The sequence below is a fragment of the Dermochelys coriacea genome, chromosome 7, assembly GCF_009764565.3.
Source record: "Dermochelys coriacea isolate rDerCor1 chromosome 7, rDerCor1.pri.v4, whole genome shotgun sequence".
Taxonomy (NCBI): Eukaryota; Metazoa; Chordata; order Testudines; family Dermochelyidae; genus Dermochelys; species Dermochelys coriacea.
The window spans coordinates 24696745-24721514 of NC_050074.1; the positions used below are offsets into that span (position 1 = coordinate 24696745).

The 24770-nt window shown below is 46.0% G+C and overlaps 1 protein-coding gene across 2 annotated transcripts in view; it reads right to left on the reverse strand.

The window, feature by feature from the left end:
• The window catches only part of IP6K2 (inositol hexakisphosphate kinase 2), a 63050-nt gene extending 38769 nt beyond the window's left edge, over positions 1-24281 (reverse strand). The window contains exons 1-2 of one of the 2 annotated variants that reach the window (XM_043518445.1): positions 23999-24233; positions 7647-7702 (exon numbers count right to left, since the gene is read on the reverse strand). The gene's annotated coding sequence lies outside the window, so the exon portion shown is untranslated. Of the gene's footprint in view, positions 1-7646; positions 7703-23998 lie in introns of both variants that reach the window. The other variant, XM_043518444.1, reaches the window with a different exon arrangement.
• Between the last annotated feature and the right edge of the window lie 489 nt (positions 24282-24770).

Consider the following 24770-nt stretch of genomic DNA (forward strand, 5'->3'; position numbering starts at 1 on the left):
ATGGACATTGTGTTGTTTTCCAAACAAATTCTTCTTAGATATGAGAGGGTTAATTGGGCTGTGTTTGATTCACTTCACAAAAGGAGCACAGCACATGTTTTAGTCACCAGGACAGATTGACAGTGCCATGCTGTCAAGAAGAGCTCTGTGTAGCTTGAAAGCTTGTCTTTCACCAATAGAAGTTGGGTCACTAAAAAGATACTACCTCACCTACCTTGTCTCTCTAATATGCTATAAAGAGGCACTTTAGAATGGAGTGTGGTAGAAATGCACTCAAGTCTATTCTCAACCCGGGCAGAGTCATGAAATATTAATTATAACAAAACCACTGGAAAAAGAATAATGACTGAAAGACTAATTTCTCTTCAGATCAGAAGCAAAGACAGCTGCCTGGGCAATGACAACCTAATGAATGAGTCGTGGTTGGTGCACGTCAGGCCTTTGTTTACTGGGATTTCTCTAAAGCTGCAGAAGTGGGTTGGCAGACAGCTGCCATTTTAATGAGGTAGGGCATGGAGGAATCACAGGTGAATCATTTCTGCCAGGAGCTGTAACTAATGGATAATATGTACTCCACTCTAAGATCATTTTAATTGTGGCGATCAAATCTAGGGAATCACTAATAAATCCATAATGTGCAATTTAAGAGTTTATTTTGTCAGCTATGATCCAGAAAAGCTTGGAGGCCTCAAGTCTACACCACTTCTGAAAAAAGAAAAGGAGTACTTGTGGCACCTTAGAGACTAACAAACTTATTAGAGCATAAGCTTTCGTGAGCTACAGCTCACTTCATCGGATGCATTTGAGCTGTAGCTCACGAAAGCTTATGCTCTAATAAATTTGTTAGTCTCTAAGGTGCCACAAGTACTCCTTTTCTTTTTGCGAATACAGACTAACACGGCTGCTACTCTGAAACCACTTCTGAAGGCAGTTATAGAAAGACTAGCTGACTGAGCAGAGAATTGAACTATGGAGCCTTGGTTCTCTTGCTCACTAATTAATATCAAGCTGTAAGAGGGAATGTCCTCAGTTTTAGTCCTCATGCCTGGATGCAGCATTGCAGGGAACTTCACCTTTTGTACCTCTCCCTGTCCTGGTGGCCACTTCCTTGGCTGTGATAGCCAGTCCCTGCTGGTGTCTTCTCCTGACTCCCTTCCTGGGTTTTCTCTGGCTCAGCCTTCCAGCCAAATCAGGTTAACAGTTCACTCTCCTTCCAGAGTAACAAAAGATCCAGCTTAACATCTAAATCAAATGTCCAAACTAATAGATCTTCTACTCCTCTCAGACTCCACTAAAGTTCTTTGCTTCATGGCCCCTTCTCCTGGACCTTCAGAGTTTCTCTTATCTTGCTTCTTCCCTAGCTGGATTCCCCTATTACTTCCCTTCACCAGGGACTCTGCTGGAGGATCTCCTTGTTCCTTTTAGGCCCTATCTCAGGGCTTCCCTTCCATTTGAGCCTACTCTACTCCAGTGAATGACTCAGCCTGACTTCTTCAAGCTGTTCCCAGAGGGCATGGCTCCTTATTCCTCCAGCCAGAGTTTTCCTTTATCTGCTGAGTTCCCAACTCTATTTAAGTAGCACACTCCCTGCTTCACCCCCAGACTGGGGATCACTCTTTCTAATTAAGTCCCCTTATACCAAAATAGGGTCACTAATTAGCCCTTATGTTGCCAGTTCAAGACTGAGGCTGAGGGATAGCTTTTAAAGAGACAAGGTGGATGAGGTGATATCTTTTACTGGGCCAACTTCCGTTGGATAGCTGCTAAGGCATGGGAAGGCTGAGCCCAGATTGCCTGAAGAACCAGCCAGCCCATGACACCAACCCAGCCTGCTTATGTGTGAAAGTCTTTGTGTGCCTCAGTTCCCCATCTGTAAAATGGGGAGACTACAACTTCCTTTCTCCCAATTTTGTCTATTTATGATGCAAACTTTTTAAGGGAGGGATTGTCTCTTACTCAGTGTTTGTACAATGCCTACCACTGTGTTGGCCCAAGGTGCTACTATAATATGAAGAATAATTACATATAAAAATGTGTAAAAAGAACATTATTTAGATTACAAAGTCAGGCACACACCAAAATTAGGAAATGTCAGAATTAAGTGTCTCATGCATCTTAATTCAACCCCCCTCTATACAAGGGTAGTGTTCAGCTCCATGATCACATACTATTTCTGCCCCAGGATCCTTACCTCATTAAATAACACATTCTTTTAACACAGGGTTTTTGTTTGTTTTATGGAATTTCCTAGGGCGTTTTTCTTAAACTAAAAACATAAAAACAAATTCTGTTATTGCAACTGTAGCAACTCCCCAGCCTGCATCAAGTAGCGTGGCGTGAACCCTGAACCTTCAGCACAACTTGAACAGGACTAGCTACCTTAGCTGGGCAGCAGAAGAAGACTATTATACCGGGTGGAAAGGGTGGTCATGGGGAGCCCAGCCTGGTGTTTGCTCTCCCTCTCCCCACCCCTATTGTAAGGGCAGCTCCTTCCCCATGTGGTGTCCCGGGGAGAGGGGAGGATGGGCCACATGCTGGTAGGCAAGGAGAGCCTGATCTGGTTCTCTCTACTTGAAGGAAGCTATCTGCTCCTAGGAGTCCGAGTACCAGGTGCACTACTGCTTGGGCCAGTGCATGGGCTCAATCTTAGGACTTGTCCACATGAGGAAACTGACTTCCAAAGAAAAATAATTAGAGTGAAATAAAATCACTTTTATTCCAAAATACAATATTCATATGAGCAGTTATACTGGTGTAACTACAGTGGAGTAATTATGCTGCTATAATTCTGCCATTCAATTTCCCCAGATACACAAGCCCTTAGATTAGAATGCATACTGCCAACATTTTACTGCCAACACAAGCAACATAAGGGAAATAGTGATTTTCAGAAATTTCCGTTCAGATTTGATTGAAAGAGAATTTGGTAGGAGAAAAAAAAAATAAAAGCACCTATCTGGCCCATGGCAAACAATGGAAGTGTTGACAGAAGGCAATTTCCTGCAATATCATGTATTAAAAATGCAATTGTTTGTGTGCTTGTACGTAGGATTGTATGTAATTTTTCCAGGAGACTGACTAATGTAAACCTTGGGGAAATGTAAGAAACTTCAGAGAACTGTTTGGGACAATACATGTAAAGTAGTTGGGAAGACTCTTGAAACTATACCCTGGAGGGAAAAAAAACCTTGTCTACTCACCTAGCTCCTGAAGACTCCAGATCAGAGACTCCTGACCTGTACAAAGGATTGACTAAACTTCCCTGAGTGTGCTAGTTCTGAGCTAAGGCTGTTATGAACTTGTGATCACAGAAGAGACCCCTTTGTGGGATTTGAAGGACCAGTCACCTCCCAGAGCCCATGCTGGAATTGGGTGATCTCTAGTAAGCTTATTAGCATGCATATAGGTTCTTATATTGTTTTTGATGTTTCTCTGTAATGCTCTTACCTTTGTAGTCCAGTGGGTTTGCTTGCCTCTATTCTATTCTCCGCTTTACATTATATTCTGCTTTATTACATTCAGCAGTAATGCAAGGAACCTACAGGCTTGTATCCTGCAAGACATTGGCTTCAGCAATTAGCATGAGACTTGAGGCCTACAAACTTTGGCATAGATAAACTTAGGTAAATCATAAGTTCTGGGAAACTGGAAGTCGAGTGTAGGAAGGAATTTTGTCCATAATGACATCAGTCAACCACATGAACTAAACACCAGCTTTTGGAAGTTTTTGGAAGGAACATCCGACTGCAAGAGTGCCATGGCAATGAATTGACATAAATGATAAAGGGTTGAAATTATAAATACATTAACCTATAGAAGGACACCTTAACATTGGTAAGGGGAGGAAATACAAATAAGAAAGAGGCGAGAAACCGCTACTGAATATGCATTAGACATGGTAACGTCAGCGTAACGTATTATAAAAATGGCATCCCTGCCTGGGGGCAGTAGGAAAGAGATGTAGCCCTTGGAAGGGCCCAGGATGATGGCCACTGGTGAAGATGAGGAAGGTGATGGTGATGAGGAAGATGATGGCTAACATTTCAACTTGTTCTGCAAGGGATGGTGTGAGTATGAATGTTCAGATATACTTTCTGTATTTTCTCTATCTACCTTACTAAGTTAGAGTGTGTGATTTTGCTAAATGTATTAATAAATTATTTATCTGTAAATATAAAAGTGTTCCTATAGTATGTGTGTGTTGCACCTGTGCACATCGGGGTTCACAACTATATAATAATTTTAATAATACTAGGCCTGAGCTTGGCACAAGAACCTGTCAGCCCTCAAAGTGATAACAGGGATTTTTTTACTCATAATCTATAGATCAGGCTACACTTTAGGACTAAATAAGCATTCCTGGAAAGAGCTATGTGGCAGCTTAACTGTTGGCAATTATTAATGTCTGAGGAGAAAGCAAGCAGGTCTGCGCAGGCAGTCTGTCTTTTGCTGGGAAATACACAGGGCAGGCAGGGAACTGTTCAGGCTGGAGATACCCCAGTCACAAAGGGAGAGAGAGACGCAAGCATCCACTCAAGAGGTGACAGTCAGGGAAGCCGGAAGCCTAAGTGTGGATGCCCTTGCTGGGCCACTGTGAGGAAATACAGGTGCATTTGCCCTGAACTGTGACAGGAGCTTCTCTAAAAAAGGTTGCAAGAATCTTTTATAAGGTAAAGTGTTAGACAACCTAACAGAGGGGTGGCTTCTGACTTCCTCTATAATAGTTACCATCTACTAGCTGTTTTGTCTGAATCCCTAGCCCAGCTTCAACAGACCTTGCGTTTAGTGTCCAAACTCACCCTCTTCCTGGGATTTGGCTTTATTGGTAAATCAAAACTACTAACAAAATCTAAATCTAAGCTTCCTCCTCTGATCCAAAGAGACATGCCCTGCTCCCCTTGTATCCTGGCTGTAGCTAACTCCACTCACTTGTCAGCAATGATCAGCAGTAATTACCCCAAATGTTAACAGTGTTTTAGCATCCAAGCCTAGGATGACTGAACAGAAGAGCTCAACATTCCTATACAGGGTGTTAGGCTGGTACCCTGTTAATGTGGGGGTCAGTCCAGCTACTAGTGGGCAGATGCTCCCAACTCAGCTGGCATCATTGTTGCAGCCTGAACAGAGCTGGGAAGTCACAACTCTCCTCCACAGTGTAATAAATGAATACATAATAATAGGGAAAAAAAAACCTAGAAAATCTACAAATTTATTGTTCCCTCTCGGGAACAGCTTTGTTCATTCCTCTCGGCTTGGTGCTTTTGCTTAGTGAATATGAGAAAGCGTTAACAGTACAGCAGTGCTGTCTACTGCTTTGTTGAAGCAGGAAAGAGCAACCAGGCTGAGCTTCCTGTTGTTGCTCCTCACACCTCCGCTGCAGCACACCCCTGACCATGCTTCCTGGCTCACTAGGACTTTGCTTCCTGATTCTGATTTTTGAGTTTTCAGCTTCTCCCACTTTCCATAGCGAGGGTTCCTTACAAGAAGTCAAGTTCGGAATGAACCAGGCCAACTATACTCCCCTCTTGCCCTGAAGAGGCTCCCACTTGTGGAGATCTGCAGGCGGCAGAATGGGGAAAACTTACCTTCCCCTTCTGTTGCCTGCACTGTGTCTGCTCCATGGCCTAGAAGACTTCATTTTTCAGGGCTGTCAGTTCAGCACCGTTTACCTGCTCTTTAATAACAGAAGAATGACTGTTCCACCCAGTGTTGGATTTACTCTCATGATGGGCTAAAGCATGCTCTGTCTCTCTCACTAACAGACTTGAGCAGTACCACCTCTGCAAACATGCTTCTTTTCCTTTATAGGTTTACAGACATAGGAGCCATAAAGGACACCGCCAGCTCCGCCTATAATGACCCTCCAAAGCTCCATGTTTTGGAGATTCTCCAACCCAGCAGGGCTGGTCTGGACTTTGCTTCCTCCAGAGCTCAGCATCAACCTGGCTTCTTCAGTGGGCTGAAAGAGCCTCTGGAAAGCAGAGGCTCTTACTCCCTGTCTAGGCTTTGAATACACTCCCGCTCCAGCACCTTCTATCCAGGAGTGATCTTGTGACTCCAACTGTGTTTCCCACTGCACTGCCGCGAGATTATCCCAGATAGTCCCATTGAAGACAAATATATAAAACCCAGGGACCAAAACGTGCTGTCTTTTCAGAAGACAAATACCCACTGAAGCCACTGCAAGAGTTAGCCTGAAATCCGGTGGAGCACAGATTTTTGAGAGGCAGAGTGCAGGCCTTTTCAGGTTAACCGCTTCCATGCTGCATGGCCATGTACACATGGACAGCAATTTAAGTGAATGTCTCTTCATTGGAATGAACCATCAGGCCATATGAGGCATTATTAATCTTGCATTTATTACAGTAGTGGCTAAGGACCAACCATTGTGCTAGGCAGTGTACAAACACGGAGACGCTGACTGTAAGCTCTTCAAGACAGGGCCAATCAGTGCTATGTCTGGTCCCAAAGCTGCACCAGGTAGAGTCATTTTCATGGCACATCCTGGTTTCGTCCTGAAGCGGATGCACCAAAATCCCATGAGTGAGGCTGTTCCTGCAGAACTGTTCATCCAGCAAGAAATCTGATGAGAGAGACATTTCTTGCAAGTTTTTCAGCCCATTTTCCAGATCAATAAAAGTTCAAATGATCTGGACCACAAGCAGCATTTGAACGTTTGTCTGTTTATCTGACTCCCAGAATCATTTCAGGTTCACCAGTGGTGAAGTCCTGGATTCCACTGAAAACCATTCCATTCTCAGTTAAGACAATTTAATGGTTTTGATCCAATAAATAAAATAAATGAGAAATGTATCCCTGCAAAAATGTGGAAGGAGATGAAATTGCACAAGTTGCACACATTACAGAAGAGTTTTGGTCCCACAGGACATTTATCTTCATTCATGACAACTCACTCGCAGAGACAAGTACACAACCCATTTGTGTTGAGATATGTATGTTACGTCTTCCCTGATGCAGCATGTGGTCTCTGTTTATAGAAATTAAATGTAACTCCCATTCACAACAATAGACATTTTTTGACAATACTGTACCCTATTTAACCCAACCCTTCAGCAGCTAACCAGCCACAGACAAAGAGTTTTTGACGCTGATGTTCAGAACCAGTGAAAGAGACATTCCAGCATGCACAGACCCAGCTCTCCCACCAGTTACTAACTAGATCGCTCTGCACCCTTTGTTACAGATGGGCTCTGTCAACCTGCTGTTGTGTCTTCTATGGACAGGGCCTCCTCTCTCTTCCCTCTGGACAGGTTTTTCCTCCTAGTTTTTTATCTTGTCCACTGCTGTTGCTAGTTCCCTCCAGACTGGCCACCAACAATGCTGCCCCTTGATTCAGACACCAGGGAAAGCATACGACTGCAGCATTCAGACATCACAATAGCTACCGCATTTATTTTACCTTTGCAGGGTTTAGGTTTTTTGGTCCCCCCTCCCCGTCCAATTTTAATGGAAAAGCTCTGCCAGACACTAATAAATGAAAAAGGGCAGGTTGACTCAGGAAGCAATTCCACTTGCTTGTGGAAAGCTTGGACTTCCACCAAAGTAGACCACTCCTCACTGATCATCTGAGGATGTCAGTGCTATTTAAAGAGAGGAGACAGGGATGAATAATTCTCAATACTGACCTGCCAGCAAGTGCAAGTTCCTCATTTGTTTTGCAGGACATCATCTTCTTGTGTATCTGGGATGAAGAAATGGAAATGTGGGTATTCTCTTCCCAACGTAGAATGTGGATGTACAGGCCACCAGAAATTGCTGTATGATTGCTGGTGCCCATCAACTCATGGTACAAAGCTAGTTACTTTCCACAAGCCCCTCTCTGCCCCCTGTGGGGTATGCTCTGTTTTAATGTTCTGTTTTTGCCAATAGCTAGGGGGACCTGTGCACCTGTACTTTTGCAAAACCCCATCCCTTTCCTTTGGGATATTCACCCTGGCTGACCACCTTGGTGGCACTTTCCCATCCAGGCCTGGATGATTAAGCAGGCGGATTAGCATTGTGGCTGCTCCATGCATCATCTGCCAAGGGTTGATAGGGACTAGAATGAGTAGGATTCTCTTTCCAGATATTAAATATGCTACATCTGCCACAGGAGAGGAACACATGGAATAGATGTAGGAACAAACAAAGAATATCTTGATAATGCCAATACACAAAGAAGGCAGGCCAGTGGTGAGAGCAAGGGACTAGGAGTCAGGAAAACTGTAATTTCACAAATATTAAAATTGCTTTGCTGTGGGACACTGGGCAATTTAGCTAACCTCTCCAAGCCTTTGTTTGTTCTCTTTAAAAGGAAGATAATGGGACCTCCTTCACAGGGGGATTGTGAGGTTTGCAAAGTGCTTTGAGATCCTGGAAGAAGGAGGATTTCTGTAGAAAGTACTAATTATTGTTATTAATATGAAAAACACTATGGAATAATAACCGTAGTGAGTGAAAGAGGAACACGATAGCTCAGGAGGACTGGCTTTGTAGGAGAGGAGGTTACATGTCGGGTTACACAACCTCAGCCAGTAAAACATATGTTAGGTTAGTGACAGATTCTGACTATTGGGCCATGGCAATGTATATTCTAACTCACTGGACACATGTAAGGATTGTTTTGATTGTAAGACAGCAAGCACAGCCAAGTGAAAAGGGATTACATTTTGCCCCTCTGGGAAGATGCTACATATTGGTATTTTGGGGCCCATTTGGTGCTGGAGACAAAGAGAACTCCCCAAGTCAGTAGCTTTCCACAGACATCCCTAATCAGTATGGAATGCTGGGTGTATATTTTCATCAAGTGTCTTGTCTACATGCCTGGGAATCCTGTCAGTCACTAACTAAAGCCTCCATTCCTCATGTTAGGAGGGCTCTGGCACAGCTCACAAAGTGTAATGGATACAATTTCCGAATCAGAGTCAGCACACAGGGTGGATCTTCATTGCAGGCCCACCGGATGCCCATTAATCTGACAGAGTTTAGAATTTCTTGCTGGTTACCGTAATGCTGTTACACTCAGTTATGTAACCCTACAGATCCCTTTGGGACTGCTTTTCATTTTGAGCTGGTATGAGTTTTATTCCTTCGCTCTCCCTCTCCCAGCCACATCCTGCTCTAACTGCGGATGCAGAACTGTGTACAGAGAGAACAATAGGAATTGGGAAATAGTGACTTAATTCTGGGTTTTAGCAGCTAAATCTTTTCACCTGACTGCCCCTGGTACAGTGGAATTCCCCCTGTGGCACAGAGCCAGCATAATGGCCCTATACCAATCCTCCCCTTGAGCTCAAGATTGTATTAAGGAGGAAAGGGTGTACTATAGTAGGGCACCTCTACAGTCTGGCTCTCCTGGGCTGCTAGATGAGATCCCTCAGGGAGGGTGTAAATTAGAGCAAACCCAGAGCTGCTCTAGTTTATGATGGGGCTTGAATTGAGTTCCAGAATCCCAGAGGTATAAAGGTCATATAAAGCCAACTTTCCCCAAAGTGGGTTCTGGTACATTCTTTATTGACTTCTGACCTCGCACATCACTATAAAAATGGAAAGTTCCACGTTCATAGCAGAAAAGTGATGTCTTTCTGTCTACATAATCCTAAACCCCCATCATTGCGGTGCTTATGCACTTAGCGTATGTCTACAGTTCAGTTAAAAACTAGCAGCTGGCGTCTGCCAGCTGACTCAGGCTTGCAGGTAAGGGGTTATTTATCTGTAGAGTAGATATTTGGGGTCAGAATGGACCCCAGGCTCTAGGACCCTCCCACCTTGCACGTTCCTAGAACCCAGGCTCCATCCTGACCCCAAACATCGACACCACAATTAAATAGCCTCTTAGCCTGAGCCTGAATCAGCTGGCCTGGGCCAGCCATGGGTGTCTAATTGCAGCATAGACGTACTCTGAGGGGCCTACCAAAAATCAAGGTGTTTGGAATGTTAGGGAGTTGAAGGATCTGAGTGGTAGAAAATAAGCTAATGATGGCTTCAGTGTTCCATTGTCATGTCAGCAGGATGCACGGAGAACAGGTTGGAAGCTATTAGGCAAAAAATGCATTGCTGGCACATCCACAGCGGGGAAATGAGATGCACAAGGCCACTGCCAGGGGAGGCTCAATATGGCAGCCCAGAGGAAAAGGAAGGAAGGAAGGTGAGGGTTATATATGCATACAGAATGAAAGCAGATATTAGTTTAGGGCTCAGCAAAAGTCAAATTCAGGATTAAATCATCAGGGCCCGATCCTCAGCTAGTGTAAATTGGGATAGCTACACTGAATTCAACAGAGCTATGCCAATTTACACCAGTTGAGGATCTGACCCATTTGTTTATTAGTGATTCCTCCTAAATTACTGAGGCCAAAGTGGCAACAATGAATAGTCAAAGGCCTTCCAATTACTGCAATCTGTTTCCTTTCTCTTTAAGTTGAAAACCCAGAGTGGGGATGGGGCTGCTAGCAGCCGTCACTGATCTATGAGAAGATATTCTGCTACTGATTAAAATAGGACAAGCAAGCACAAGTGCGCACACACATACACACAGCCCCCATTGTGAAAGCAAGCGCAGCTGACCTTCTTGTTAGACTGAATCTATCAGCAAGAACAATAATATGACTAATTATCTGTTTTATTGTAGTGCCACTAAAGCTATGCAGGGAATTTCAATATCAATCATGAGGATTTCTCTTCTCAATTCCCAGAGCTGCAGCAAGCATCACTCCTCTGGGCAATCTGTGTAGAGATTATTAAACCAAACTGCCTTCACTACAGCTGGGCCAAGGTTAACTACAAAGCCCACAAAAATCCCGCCAGCCACAGCAGATGAGTCCATGTGAGAAACTGGGTCATGACAGCATGGGATGGGCAAAGCAGCTAGCATGTGCACACATCCTTACATGAGCAAGTGGAGAAGGACTGACATTGGGTTTCCCCATTCTCATAACGGAGTCAGGAGGCTTAATTCTTTCATGTTTGTAAACCACATGGAGCTTCTCAATGCAAAGTAAAAAGAAAAGGAGTACTTGTGGCACCTTAGAGACTAACAAATTTATTAGAGCATAAGCTTTCGTGAGCTACAGCTCACTTCATCGGATGTATTTCGATGAAGTGAGCTGTAGCTCACGAAAGCTTATGCTCTAATAAATGTGTTAGTCTCTAAGGTGCCACAAGTACTCCTTTTCTTTTTGCGAATATAGAATAACACGGCTGCTACTCTGAAATCAATGCAAAGTAGTAACAGAGGATAAAGGAGTATTATTAATAATCTCTATTAACCTGCAGAGACAGGCACGGTAGTGCTCAGTGATGGCTACAGCCATGCCAGAATACAGGCGAGAGTGCTATGCCCCTAACTGTGGCGAGCAGGGCAATTAAAGCAAGTGAGTAACTGGCGATGCAGAGCTGTGTTGTGATATAGCAGCCTCACCTCATAATGCTGCATCAGTGTGGGACATCATCACATAACAATGCCACGTTAGTGCAACACAACAGCATGCACTGATGCCACAAGACAAACAGGCAGCAGCTCAAATATATCTGTCTGGGGTGTGTGCATACACTCACAGAGCCTGCTGCACTTGACAGCTTGAGGCTGCCTCATTTCCACCACCTAGGATGCTCATTTCCTCATTTCGCTATCAGCTGCTGATGCATTTTCAATGGTAAACATGCCCAAAGGCTAAAAACGCAACTCTCTCTCTCTCTTTCTCTCTCTCTCTCTCTGAAGCTGCTGTGTAGGCACCAGCATAAGAGGGGCCCACAGAAGCATGAAAAGAAAATCCTACTATATGTGGTGGGGAAGATGACCCACAAAGTTTTTTGTATTAACTATGGTATCTCAAAGGAAGCCTTGTTGTCAAAAGGTGGCCTGCAAAGGATAAGAAAAGGGCTCATGCTGCTTCCCCCCACCCCTTGTTTCTTATCTTGTGAGCAGAGAAGCCCTGAAAGAGTCTTCCATTTTTTACATTACATATTCACATCTTTTCTATCCAGGTAGATTTTTATGGTGGTTGGAGAAGTAGTGAAATGAGGACTTGACATTTCAAAGGTAAAAAACAAGCAGGAAAAACTTCTTTTTGGAAAAAATATCATCCCCCAATCATGACAGGCCTATTTATCCATTAGAAAGAAGTAAAATGGACATAAATATTTGTTTGTGTTAAACAAATCTTTTGCATGTCACCTCTGTGTGGCTTCAAAGCACTAAGATTCCATGGACAGAAATCAGTAGGAGCTGAGATCCCTGAGTGAAAGCTAGAAGTAAAATGCTGTCATTTTATGAAACAAAAAGCAATTTGCGAAATAGCAAGTCTGGTAAAGTGCTCACCTCTAAATTGCCAGGTCGAGTCTAGCTCTGCCCTGTAGAGGCAAAAGTAATCATTTGTTGGTTATTGGGTCTCTTATGTGACATGAGCTGGGGGAGGGGGCTCACTCCAGGGCCAGTAGGCAAGTATCTGCATCACAGTTGGCATTGATTAGCCCACTCCTTGAGTATCTCTTCATGAAGGCCAATAATTGAATGTGTCATGGTGTGTGAAATCCACTCATACTTATAGGAAAGGCCACGGTATGTACTGTGACAGGGTCGGAGATAGCTACAGGAGAGTGATCCTACTGGGATCCAGGAAGCGGGCGGGCAGAAGCCCGCCCACTGCTAAAAGACCCCCCCCCCGCAGCCTAAGGGGAGAATCCACAGGACCTGCAAGCCAAGTGATTCCGGGGGACAACTAATGAAATAACAGGGACAGGAGTGCAGTCAAAGGGTCAAACGAAGGGAACCCGATGGGAACCCCGAGCAGAGAACCCTGGACAGCGCCCACTGCACCTTGAAGGTGTCAAGGGAGCCAGCGGACGCCGCCCAGAAGAACTCTGCCCGGATGCGTGAATGGATGGAAGGTTGGAAATAGGCCCCACAGTCACAGAAGGCCCTGTCAGCCAACCTCCTCTCCCTGGTTTTATAGATGGCCACTTTAGCCAGGGCCTGGAGGAAGTTGACCAGGAGGTTCGGTGACTTTGTGGGGCCCCGGACAGGGAGTGCATAGATAAGAAGAGGGGAAAAGTGCAGCCAAAAACGTAACAGGATATCTAAGAGGAGTCAGAATAGGGGCTGCAAACTGGCGTACTCCAGGTAATAGAAAGCACATATATTAGCCTCAGATTAAGCAGGTCCCTTTTCCCTGGGAAAGGTAACAGGGGCGGTTCCAGAATAATCAGGAACTTGCTGGAACCAATTAAGGCAGGCAGGCTAATTAGGACACCTGGAGCCAATTAAGAAGCTGCTAGAATCCATTAAGACAGGCCGGCTAATCAGGCCACCTGGTTTTAAAAGGACCTCAGTTTAGTCAGTGAGGGGCGTGCATGGAGCTGAGAGTGAAAGGGAGTGCTGCTGGAAGACTGAGTACAAATGCTATCTGGCATCAAGAGGAAGTGGTGAGGATAAAGGTGTTGGGAGGAGGCCATGGGGAAGTAGCCCAGGGAGTTGTAGCTGTCACACAGATGTTACACTAAACACTGTAGACAGCTGTGATCCACAGGGCCCAGCTGGAACCTGGAGTAGAGGGCGGGCCTGGATTCCCCCCAACTCCCTATTGGATACAGGAGGGGTTGTCCTGGGCTATGGGTCCCACCAGAGGGGACAGTCTCTGGCCTGTCCCCCGACCCACTAGGTGGATCAGCAGAGACTGCAGGGATTGTTCTCCTTCTGTTTCTCCATGCTGGCCAGTGGTGAGGTTAGCTGAGTGAATGGCAGGTTTGAGCCACTAGCAAAAGTGACCAAACTGAGGGCTGCCGTGAATCTCTGAGGCGAGCAAATCCGCCGGTAAGTGCAGGACCCACCAAGGCAGAGGAGGAATTCTGTCACGGTACCAAATCTGCAGACCCCTTGCTGCTGTATTGGAATCCAAAATTTTAGGGTTAATTTAAAAGACAGTTATGTTGCCAGTCATGGTTGCTAAGGAACCTAGAAACTGTGACCCAAGTGTAAACCACAGTTGTGGTGTTTTCCTCATTCTGCAGGACAATTGAAACAATAGCTCTGACAGGTACGAATGGCTCCATACATCTTAATGGGGTTGTTCACACTGAAATGTTCACACTGAAACCTAAAGATGACAGGCTCATGTTAACATGGTTAGCTATTTCACTGTCAAAATGTTTTAGCAGAAATACCCTGCTAATCTCACATAATCCCAAATTGCCTTCTCAGGAACCCAGACACCCACTTTTGAAACCCTCCAACTTCCTCATGACATCATCTTCAGGACAGTCAGGTATTAATGTAAAAGTCTGCAGCACACTGAAAATATGTAGGCAGCATAAAAATATAAAAGTAACTGTACTGAGCAATTATTCATTTGCATATTTAATTCAACACAAAACCTTCCAATTCTGAATTTAAATCAAACACCTGCAGAATTTCCAGTCTGCTCCTCCAGAGCAGTGCAGAACGCAGGGACTTGAGAACTTGGGTCTAGTTGCGCTCTAGAGTACACACAACCTTGCTCAAAGAGCCTCAAATTGGTCACTTGAGATCAGATTTTAGGGCCAGCATGTGGGAGCTCACCCTGCCCTGGTATTATAATGTGAATAAAGAGAGGGCTTAGTCTACAGGGCTACACCCGGCATTGTGAGACCACTGATGGGATATTGCCTCCAATTCTGGTGTCCACATTTTAAAGAAAGGATATTGGAAAATAGCCAAGAGTTCAGAGAAGAGCTCCAAGAATGCTGTGAGGTCTGGAAAATTAGCCTCGCACAAGAGCCTTAAGAAGCTCAACCTATTTAGGTTATTGATAAGAAGCTAAATAAGTGACTTGATTGTGCTCTACAAGTACTTGCACAGGGAGAAAATATCTGATACCAGAGGGTACTTCAGTCTCGCAGACAAAGGCATAACAAGATCCAGTGGCTCGAAATTGAAGTCAGAAAAATGTAATCTAGAAATAAGATGCAGTTTTTGACCTCTGGAACAGTTTGCCAAGGGATGCAAGAATCACTGAGTTAACTTCTATGGCCTGTGTCAGGCAGGAGCTTAGACTAGATGAGCTAAGCAGTGAGGAGAGAGATGGGGTAGGAGAAGGAAAGGTAGGTGGCAGAAGAGCACAGGGGCACATATGGAAGGAGGAGGACAGAAGAAGATGGGGGCAGGGAGCAGTCCCCTCTGTTCCTGTGACTCCAGTGATGGGTCTTGTTCTGCTCACATGGCAGTAGAGCGATCACACAGGCTGCAGGAAGGGGAGCCTGTGCTCAGCCATCTGACACTCTCTCTCTCTCTCTCTTTAAGCCTGAGGTCAGGTAGGTTCCTGGTGGGGTGTTTGTGTGTCATTTGTTGTTTAGGTAAGTAACTACAGTTTATTTCAAGCATTAAATAGGAAGGCACAAGTGAATGCAGCCATGGCTGGTCACTCCCCAGTGTGGGCCCTTTGGCAGGGTAAGGCAGGCCTGCACTGTTACTACCAGGCTGTGCTGTGCCAGTTCCAGAGAGAAGCAGAGGCCTGTCTATCTGGAATGAGGAAGCATCCCCCTAGAGATCAGGCTTGTAAATGTAAGTGTGTGTTGCCAAGGCCTGGCTCCCAGTTCTGCCAGTCATCTCCATCACGATCTCTGCTCTGCTATTCCAGTCCTGCTGCTTCACCCCAGTCCTCCGTCCATATACAAGTGACTTATTCCACCACATTGCTGAAATGCTTGACATTAAACAAGGTTTCAGCCGCGACTATTATATGCCAAGGCATGCTGCCATTGCCAATTTCACTTGTTTCTACTTTTAAGCTTCTCATACTGGTGTACACAGCCAACAATGGAAGCTATGATTATTTGTATCTATTTTTGTTTAATTCCTTTATCTGTCACGCTCTATTGCAGAATTTACTACCTCTGTGATATCAACCGGTTCTTCCTCCAAGTCAGCTGTATTTTATTTCCAATCCTGCATGACAAATAGATGCATTTGTCTTACTGACATTCAAAGCTGATAGCTTTGTCTCCCCTGTCAGCTTTCCTTCAACTCCTAGCTCAGATAATCCCCACAAGCTCTGATAATTCTCTGTGCCAGCAGCCTGGTTCCACTTTGGTTAACTAGCAGAGGAGCGTCAGAGGGTGATTCCCACCTGGATTGCCCTTCTGCGCAAGCTGTGGCACAACAGGTGTGCCTGCCTCAGTTTCCCCTTCTGTTTGACCAGGAAAGGAACAGTCCCTCAGTGCTTAGTAAAAAGTCCCACCTCTGGCCACAGTTTATTCACATACACTCGTGCAGTAATTCCCCCAAAACCTTTGTAGTAGAACCATTCTCAACAAGCCCACCATAAAGGTACAAGAGCAATTTTCCTTTCCCCTCTCCAGGGGCGTCACTTCCAAGTCACCCACCCATAAGTCCCCAAACATCCTGTTCCCAGTTCCTTTCTGCCTTTGTTCCAGGGCCCCAGTCACATGACTCCACTGCCCAAGTAGAGTCCAATGACTCAGCCCTTTTCCACCTCCCAGCTCTGCCTATAGAGCTCAGGGCAGTCAGCAGATTAGCCACGGAACTGGCCACCTAGCCAATGCCTCCCTCTTCCCACGGAACTGGCCACCTAGCCAATGCCTATTGAGCTTTCTGCTCTCTGCAGACTCTCTCTCCAAGGCAGCTCTCACCTGCCCCTTTCCTTTGCTCCTCCAGTCTGTGATCTCAGGCATCCTGCACCCGCCAATCTCTCACTCCCAGACAGCTCTGACCCACCAGCTCTCTCCCCCATCTAGGGCTCAGGTGCTGTCTTAAACCCAACTGGGAGGCAGCTGATGTGTCAGAGGTGCACCTGATCTTCTTAAAGGGCCAGTGTCACCCTGTGACATCGGTCCCGAGGTAGGCTCTCCCAACAATCTCTAGAAACAATTTTTCTCTCTCCTCTGTGGTTCAGTAGTTCTGGACCCAAGGTGCTGTACTTGGGCTCTGAGGGCTATGTATACACACTGGCCACTTGTTCACACAAGGCAACTCATTGTACATTCCGTGCCGTAAACCGAGACACTTCCACTCATCCATCAACACCCTAAACAATCTGCTGCTGCTCTTCTACCTCCATAGCTAAATGGGGGGGGAGGGGAGGAGGAGGTGTCACTGGGAAGTAGGCTAGGGGCTTGATTCTTGTCTGATATATACCAGTTTTCCACCGCCTTACTCTCCTGACTTCAGTGGAGTTAACCTGATTTACATGGGGATAAGCGAGCTAAGAATCAGCCCCTTTATTGTAAAGTTAGAAGCGAAGGCTTATTTATTGAATTTAATGTTTTTTCCTTATTTGAAGCCATTGACAACTGATTTAGAAGCCTACTGCCTTTATTTCTGAACGCCAGCTCTCCCCCAAAGCAACCAATGCTCACTCTCTGAAGGGCCTCTCTCAGCTGTCTCTTGGCAGATCAGAATTGCCCTTTCTAGGAAGTTCTGCCTTGGCTTAGCTGACAAACCCAAGCCAGTCAAGGGACTTGCCCAAGCACAGGTTGAGTCAGTAGCTGTGCCCACGCTGGAACCCAGCTGATATTTACTGACAATCACCCTGTAAAAGGCCACCTGAGTCACGCACTCACAATTATCCCTTTCCCACAAGTCATTAAAAACAGTGAATCAGGGATTCTTGCACAAGGCCCCTGTGACAAATAAAGTGGGATGGGGGGGAGCGGAGCTCCCTTTTAGGACACCCAGCCAGCCAGTAGCTTTACAGTCCCTCTTAGGGCATGGCTACACTTGCAGATGTAGAGCAGTTTGAGTTAAACCAGCCTTCGTAGAGCACAGTAGGGAAAGCGCTGCAGTCTATTCACACTGACAGTTTCAAGCGCACTGGCATGGCCACATTTGCGGCACGGGAGTGGTGCATTATGGGCAGCTATCCCAGCATGCAAGTGACTACAACGTGCTTTTCAAATGGGGGGCGGGGGGGGTGGAGTGTGACAGGGAGTGTGTTGTGTGTATGTGGGGGGAGAGAGAGTGGGTTTTGGGGGGCTGAGAGCGTGTCAGCATGCTGTCTTGTAAGTTCAGACAGCAGCAGACCCCCTTCCTCCCCTGCCTCTCTCCCTCTCACACAGCGTTCCACACTAGTGGTTGCTTTGTCTCGGAGCAGATAAGCAGCCAGCTGTTAGAAACGGAGCTTTGAAAGGGCAATCCGCATTCCTGCAGCGATTCAAAAAGAAGGACAAGAGTGGCCACTTGATTTAAGGGGATTATGGGATGTTTCCGGAGGCCGATCAGAGCCCAGTAATGCAACTCGTTCACACTGATGCCCAGGCGTCATAGCCAAGGTGCAACAAACATTATTCCACTTGCCGAGGTGGAGTGCCAGGAGCGCTCTAGCTGCGGAGTCAGAGCGCTCTACGTTCCTTGCCAGTGTGGATGGGTAGTGAGCTAGTGCACCCGGGCTGCTTTAATGCACACTAACTCGCAAGTGTAGCCAGGCCCTTAATTGCTGTTCTCTAATTGGGTTAAAAAGTCTCACTGCTATGCATAGGTAAAAGGAAGTGAGTGGGTACCTGGCCAAAAGAGCCAATGGGAAGGCTAGAACTTTTTAAAATTGAAACAAGACTCCCCTTTTGTCTGTCTGTTGAGATGTGGACAGGACAGAGATATTCTGTAAGAAGCTTTGGGCCAGGTATGAAAAAATCATCAGTATCAGACCTGGGAACTACTCATTTAAAAGCCCCAGATATGTAAGTAGATCAGGAAATGTCAAGAAAGATGCGATTAGGTTTATTCCTTTTATTTTGTTATGGCGTGTGGATTCCTCTGTGCTTACCCCAGGTGCTTTTTGTTTTGTTTGTAACCTTTAAGCTGGACCTCAAGAAAGCTATTCTTGATGCTTAAGCCTTGTAGTTTGTTTTTTTTAAATCTAGCAAATGTCTAAGTTCCCAGATGTATTTTCTTTCTTTAAATTTTATTAATAAAATTTACCTTTTTTAAGAACAGAATTGGATGTGTGTGTCTTAAGAGGTTTGTGCACATGTTGTTTAATTAGCTGGTGGCAACAGCTGATTTTTTTTTTTCTCGGCTCTTCCCCAGAGAGGGGTGGAAGGGCTTGAGGGTACCCAACAGGAAGGAATTCCCAAGTGTGCTTTCCTGCTCTCTCAAAGGGGTTCTGCACTTGGGTGGTGGCAGCATCTACCAATCCAAGGTCAGAGAAAAGCTGTAACCTTGGGAATTTAATACAAGCCTGGAGTGGCAAGTATTAACTTTTAGAATCCTTGTGGGCCACACCTTCTGCACTCCAAGTGCCAGAGTGGGAAATCAGCCTTGACAGCGCCTCTGTAAACACTGGTCAAAAGAGGCCTTATCAGAATGAAGTCTCCAGATCTCCCTCTTCACTTAGCTGGAAGAGTGATGGTTTATCTGAGCATTTCGTCAATGGCAGGCCCAAGATTATGTGTGTGAGTGAGGCAGCCAGATAGCCTGCAAGCAGCAGGTCACTCTCCCCAACAGGAAATGGCAAAGGTACCTTACAGACATGATGGCGTGGTTGTATTGGGGCCCAAGAAACCAGGTTCAGGTGTGACCTTGAGGTCTCTTCTGGAGGACAGTTTAGTTTAAAAAAAAAAAAAAAAAAAAAGAGCATGCCCATTGACACTAAGTAGAGCAGTTCACGGCACTCTCTCACTGACAGCAGCTTCTTTCAATACAGCCATGCGTCATCAGCGTGTTTGCGTCTGAACCTATCCGTGCTTGTATCAAGGCACTCTGGGAAAATCTGAGCATCTGTCCAGTAGTGCTGCAGCAGGGGACAGAATACCCAGGAGGCATACACAGAGGCACCAGCAGAATGTGGGTAAATGCACTCTGCTATAGTCGACTGTACAGAGAGCTGGAAGGAAAGAAAGCCAAAGTGGTCATACCCACACAGGCAGAGGGTCATGTCTACACAGCAAAATAACACTGTGTGGGCTGAACCAATCACAGTCAGCTAGCCATATAGTAATTTAGGTTTGGGCTGGGGTAGAACATGATTAGCTATGATGGTTACTAACTGAATACTAATCATGTTGCCTGTGGACATGGATCACAGTTTGAGCCAACCACATCAGGAACTTAGGCTAAAAGTTGTAGTATGGAAGGGGTTTAAGACCAGAGACTGGGGGAGGAAAGGCAGCTCATAATAAAGGTGAAGGATGGCACCTCATGCAGGATGACCTAAATGATGGGATAGACCAAGTCGCTCTGTGTGTGGACAGAGGAGGAACCAGAGGAGTGCATTAGGGTCAGTCTGTCTAGGCTTTTGCCATTTGTAGATGCATGTCTCAAAGAATCAGTTACAGAAAAGTGCCGACAATCAGCCCGACTGGGAGGAAGACAACACTTCTCCTCCGTTCCCATGCTTCCTTAAGCAACCAGACTTTTGTTCTGCAGTCCCACTAGGGTTACCCAAGATGACCGGTTGGCTTTTGGTTAACTCTTTATAAACCACTCCAGCAGGTGGGATCCAAATCCCAGTGTTAGGGTGACCGTACGTCCTGTTTTAGCCAGGACAGTTCCTTTTTTAAGCCCTGTCCCGGAAGTCTGGACTTTTTTTTTTTTTTTCAAAAGGAGGCATTTGTCCTGTTTGCTTTTGAGAGCTTGATCAAGGGGGCAGGATGGGGGGAAGAGTTCCAGCAACCAGCAACAGCATCAAGTGGAGTGGGGGCCTCCGCTGGGTGGCTGGGGGTGTCCCATTTTCTCTTTGGGAAAGATAATCACCCTACCCAGTGTGGACAACCCCAGATGAACATCTCCCTGCTTTACATGCTGCAAGCCCAACCTGCCATACTCTTTGGCTAGTAGAGCAGGGCTCAGCTTTCTTAGAGGCAAAGAACAGGGGAGTGGAGCAGAGAGGAGAAACAGACAATGGGGGCCAAATTCAACCCAGGCATAACTTAACTGAAATCAAGGATGGATGTGACTCACAGCGACCGAGAAGGGAAGATCTGCTGTCAGATGCAAACTGCAGATTCTGCTCTCCCTCTGCATCTTACACAGAATGCCTCTTCTTCATTACAGCAAAGAATAAATGAGGAGCCTGTTCCCTGGATACTTGTTGTTTTCCTCCTGCGTTGTTACCCAAGGGCTGACAATTACCCCAGCTCAGATCTGAGCTCCAGCAAATCCCTGCTAATCAGCTAAATTGCACCTTGGGCACAGATTGCAGGGGCCAAAGAGAGCATTCTGGGGGAGAGATGACACCTACCGGAGATGTGAGAACTTGCCAGAGAACAAAGGATGCCAACACATTTGAAAACAGAGGGTTAGGATCGGGCTGCAAGGGGCAGGAGGGGAGGAATTCCACTCTCAGGTTGCTATGATGGTTGCTTTCTTGTTACTGATCCAATGAACAGTATGTGTATGGGGAGAGCTGTAACCTAGGCACATTGTAATTTAAAAGGCTATTATGCAATCTGGGCTATGCCATTAAAATCTTCCCTCGGGCTTTGGGGAGGGAAAAAAAAAGTTGAGATAACCTTCTCCTGGTAACTATCCAAAATAGGAACCCCGAGACATAAAGCTCAGCTAACAACGTAAGAGGGGTTGGCAGAGAAGGCAGGTGAACTGCCAGTTTGGGATGGTTCCTGCTGAGTTGTAGGAAGACTCCATTGCATTTGGGGTCAATGGGGAGAGAGAGAATCTAATCAGTTGCCCAGGATCTATAACTCCGTGTCCATGCTGTAGGGCTCTGGAAACATGGCAATATTTCTGCTCCCTGGGGTTAGCCTCTCCCCGCACTGTGCTAGAATAAGATGTAGCGGCAGGAACGGGCCAACATTTAAGCATTCAGAATACATTTTCTATGGACGTTTCGTCTTCATTAGCTATGCTGAAACTTGGGGCTATGTTTGGAATCTACCCAGGGAAGTGCCTTTCACTGCACCTGCAATGTCATTCTATTTCAAAACCAATGGGGACGGGGCGGGAGGGGAAGGGTTCCAGCTTTCCATTTACCACCTATACCCCCGGGCCGTTAGTCCAGTCTAGATGATCAACTCAAATGTGGATTTAGATCACCAGGGAAATTAGTTTACTGGCCTCAGATTAGTGTCACTGATCATTTGTCAGATGGAAGCCATTACACAAATTAGTCGACTATACTGTCTCTGCTCAAGGAAGACCCTGGACAGGCATAGCCTGGGGACTGCAGGTCATGAGTGTGGGGCATCAGCAAAGATGTGTGTGGGGCCGGTCCTGGAATAGAAGAGATTGCTGAGGGTTAAGCTTAGGGCTTGTCTACATGGGGAAGTTAGTGCACAGTAAGTTAGGGTGTGAATTTAAAGCGCACTAACTCCTGGTGTGAACACTCGTACTGGGCACTATGGGCGCCCTCAGGCTGTTAGCTTAATACACTTCCAAAGTACATTATGCTAATGCACACAAAGGCATACTTAATGTGCAGTGTGTCCACACAGGGAGTTAGTGCCAAGTAGCTAGCATGACCTGGCTATGGTGAGCTTTTTTCCTGTGCAGACCAGCTCTTAGTCAGGTGCACTGGCAGATCTGTGTCATTAAATTAATCCAAAATTAAATTAAAAATAAAGCATGAGATAGACAAACCCACTCACTTCCATTCAAACAGCAGTAATAACACATTAAGAAAATCTACCATGAGGCTATCTATTCACATCATGCGAAGAAAAAAGTGGTATCAGCCAGGCACATCTAATCAGGAGAAAAACCTATATATAGTCCCAAATAATAAACTACATCTGGGAGAAGGTGATAGGAAGGAGGATGATTCAAAAGGGTAAATAGCATTTCAGCTAGTGGGATGGCGCTTTCATCTAAAGAGAGGCAGTCATCTAGAAAACCTTCTCTGGACACCACCATTTCAATGGTTAATGTTAATTAGCCCCAGGCCCTCCCACCACAGAGGGAACATACTGCACCTGACCAAATGGGATAACCCCCTACTTGGACTTTGCTTGCAGGTGGGAGATGAGCCAGTTCAGGGAGATAAAACAAGTGGGGCCCTTTGACTTCCCAGATGTGGAAATTAATGGGCTGGGCCAAAAGATACGCTCCAGTGGAACGTGTGGGAACAGCTGCTGGGCTCCGTGAGGCAGAACATGTGCCTCGGGAGACTGTTTCCAACGCACATGGAGCTATACATAGTCTGGGCTTTACATCTATAGAATAGCAGAAACCCAAGGGAGCGCTGCACCCACACATCACTGCATGCAGTAGATCTGTCCTCCCAGGAACAGTCAACACTCCCTCTCTTCCCTCTACCAAACATGTTGAGTCATTCCATGCCACCAGCCACCAATCTTTGGGAGAGAAAGTCAGAGCAAACACACTCGGGGAAGAGAAGCAACAGAAGGGAGAAACTGCACTACATATAGTGGCTTGGACCTAGTCAGCTCAGGAGCTCCTTCCAGCTCTAATAGCTACAATACCCAAAGCCACTCACCTGCCTCAGCCCCTTAATGGACAATACTTTTCAACACAGGGATGAAAAGCCTGAGAAAACATAACAGAGCGGTCCCTGTGGTGTCACTCACACTCTGGAGTGGGACCATCTGTGGCAATGACTTGACCCGAGCAATAAAAGTTACACTAGTGTCAGATGCCAGGGCTTGGGAATCCCTCTGATCTCAGCACAAGACGCCTGCACTTATTGCTCTGTAGTCCACTAATTACACAGCAGGCAGAACTCTTGGTGGGCCCTGTCATTTATAGGTTCCCAATATAGCCCAGAGCTGACTGAAGTTCAGCCAAAGTTATACACATGCTTTCCTGCCTTACACAAACCACTGGGGCATGGTACACCACATCAGTGTGAACAGGCCGAGGCTACTGGCTTTTTATGCTCTGGGTGCCATGTTGGAATCCCCTTTGCCCAACAACCCCAGCAGCACTGCTAGAATGAGTCAGTAGAACTTGTGAGAGCACGAAGTTGGCAGCTGGAGCTCTGCCCCTGTCATTCTGTGTATTCCCAGAGTTAGCACCAGATCCCAGGGGAAGGTTCAAGCTTCGCCTTCAAGCTGAGCCCATTTGCTCTAGTACTGGAAGGGTTAAATGATCACTCACACTGGACGTGGTTGCAGCACACTTCAAGGCAGAGTGAATGCGGTAGACTCTCTTCTCCCTGCCCCCTTTTTGCATAGACCTCCTCTCCACTGTACCTCTTGGATTTCCTCAGAGCCTTCTTCCTGGACTCTGGTGCTACATGCACCACTGTTCTGCTCCCACTCTTCCAGATGCCGACCAGAGCAGATCACCCTGATATTAATGCTAACATCTTCCCAGTTCTGCTGCAAATGCAGCCCCAGGCTTGTTACATAACAGGGCTGCTCACCAGTTGCACAGCTGCTCTCTGATCCCTATTTTTAGCTTTTTTGCTCAGCTTCTCATTTTTACAGCCACCCACTGGAAACATTTCCATTTTATCATGAAAACAACATTGCTGTGAGAATAAATTCTGAGGCTATCAAAGCACTAAAATAAAAATCTCCCTATGGAAAAGAGCCCTAGGGAGCGGAGTGGGCAACTCTTCTTTATTCTAGTGGGTCAGACACAAAACAACCTCCGAAAGCTCCTTTCATAACAGAAAACAATGCTGCAAATGAGAAAAGCAAATTAAAACAGAAGGGAAGCGCTGCAGCAGTGAGCTAATCGGATCAGGAGAATGATTCAGTCCAGATCTCACATGGAAATGAGCCCATCAGAATCCATCAGGCAGCTTTGCAAATATGAGGGTCTGGAGAATATGTACTACCCCAAACCCTCCATGTCCCTTCCATTTAGGGGCCAATGTTACAGTGTCCCAGGGCCTATGGAGGAAATACACCCAATGATCTTA